Here is a 2,315-nt window from a genome sequence, read left to right on the forward strand (position 1 = left end):
ACTGATAACAGTTCTACTGTATCTGCTACATAAATAAACACCTTCTCTAAATTCTGGCTTTAACAACATATTTAATTTGCAGCGCAGATTGAAGTAGTTTCTCTTCACTGGTGATACACTTCATTCTCTTCAGATCAGTGTATATAAGACCATGTTTATACACATCTATCGGGAACTGCACGGGATTGATTCTTCCTGTTCTCAAAAACCTTGATTCTTTAAATGGAAACAGATTAATTTTTATTCAACATTTTGATTTCCCTCTATAGTAGGCTTAAACTGATATAACTAAAAAGCAGGGGATTTGTTGTTGGTTTAGGTGTGTTTTAATGTGCTCAAACCAAAACAGACGTTCTACATACTGAGAATACTGAATCCCACAGTATTGTTTAAAAAAAACCATACTTCTGATAACTTACTTTTTGTGGGGTTTACGTTTACAGTGCACTGGAATCTGTAAGTGGATTGCCCACTAAATGTATTGGACTGAAGGTTAACATCCCACAGGAAACTGCCTGCCTTGTTTCTTGCATCATTTCAGATTAACCCAGGCCAACATATTCGAGAACAAATAGCTGAGATCAGTACTGCCTTGGGCAGGAAAATAACTAGATGACCTTGCAGATCTCTACTGCATCTAAACTTAAGTACTTTATAGAAAACAAATCCACTGTGAATAAGGGCTTGGCACTGCCAAACTCAAGTTGGACCAAACCAGGTTAAGAGGTCTAGTTTGCCTGTTCATTTTTGTAAACAGCAACCTGGATTTCCAGATGATGGCTTATTTGAATGGTACCAAAAAGTATGTTTCTAATGCCTACAGTTTCATTAATACTGTGCACTAAATGAACTGTGGAACAAAAAGAAACTAGAGAGTTACTACTTCAGTAATGTTATTCCTTACATAATAAAAAGGGCACCAGATTGAAGCAAGCATTCAGAGATGCCACTAAAGGAATCACAGTTGAGGAGCTCTGACCTGGACCACATGTATGTCCTGAGAGACCCTGCTCAGCTATTTCACTATCAGGACTTTCTCTCTACATGTGAATGACTGTGAATTGCACAGCTATGTCAATGTACCACAATGTAAAATCATTTTGGGTCCAAACTATCTTATCTAACTAAAACTTCTGGGGGAGACAGAATTACTTTTTTTTCAGTCAGTGTGTGTGGCTTATTTTCTGCATTGATGAGCAGCAATGTTTACTAATAAAAAGCTAGCAGAGATAGGAAGATTGGTTTAGTTTCCTATTTTGTCAGTGCCATCAACAAACATGCTAGCTAAAATCAAGTTTCAAAAATTTTCAGTGGTTAAGGCAGAAACATTTTGAAGGAATTTTTAAAGTTTAAATATCTCCTGCAAGAGTCAGGTCCACTGCTTTACCATAACATTGAAATGACAGAAGTGTAGATAAAATAAGGTTGAATTGAAGACTCAAAGGGATCAGGTTAGGAAAAGAACTGTTATTTTTATCTTTTGGTCTTTCGAATGCTAGGAACTAAATTTTCCCTTCAACCCATTCTTTCTTAGCTGTGAAATAAAACAAAATATTGAATGAAGTCTATTGTCACTCTTGATAATGGGAAAGAGGAACAGATTTTTTCTACATTCACAATATCAGATCAACAAAACAATAACCAAAGCTAGTCATCTTTTGAAGGCTATTCTATCACATGTGCGTAATAATCTTCTAAGGACTTCTGTCAGAGAAGCTTAGTATTTTGTACCACAGTTGTCAGTTGACCAGTGTTTAATAGATATGCACAGAAAAAGACTGGAAAAGGGTTTTCTCTTACACGTACAGCTGGAAAAGAAACCATCTTGTATGTGTGGTCAGATAATTACAGACATTTTGAAAAGTACATGAACAACTACACAAAGTAATGGGCATAGCTGGATTCTTTCCTTCTTTTGTCCCTTTCCATCTTTTTAAAAGTATCCTCTTAAGGAAAAGGTACTTTTTCTTCATTTAATTTTCCCTACTTCTCTCTCTTCTCTGCCATGCCATTCCTAAATGGTTATTTTGTTACTGAAAAAGCAAGCATAGAAGAGCTTCTAGGGAGGGAAAAACAAACAAACAAACTAAAACCAACAACACCAAAAACCCAAACAAACAAACAAACATAAGAACAAAAAAACACCACTGAAAACCAACACCTCAAAACAAACCAGTCCCAGTTTCAGACCAGGACAAACAAACAAACTAAAACCAACACCACCAAAAACCCAAACAAACAAACAAACATAAGAACAAAAAAACACCACTGAAAACCAACACCTCAAAACAAACCAGTCCCAGTTTCAGACCAGG

The sequence above is a fragment of the Mesitornis unicolor genome, unplaced genomic scaffold (genome assembly GCF_000695765.1).
Source record: "Mesitornis unicolor isolate BGI_N332 unplaced genomic scaffold, ASM69576v1 scaffold14700, whole genome shotgun sequence".
NCBI classification, from domain to species: Eukaryota; Metazoa; Chordata; class Aves; order Mesitornithiformes; family Mesitornithidae; genus Mesitornis; species Mesitornis unicolor.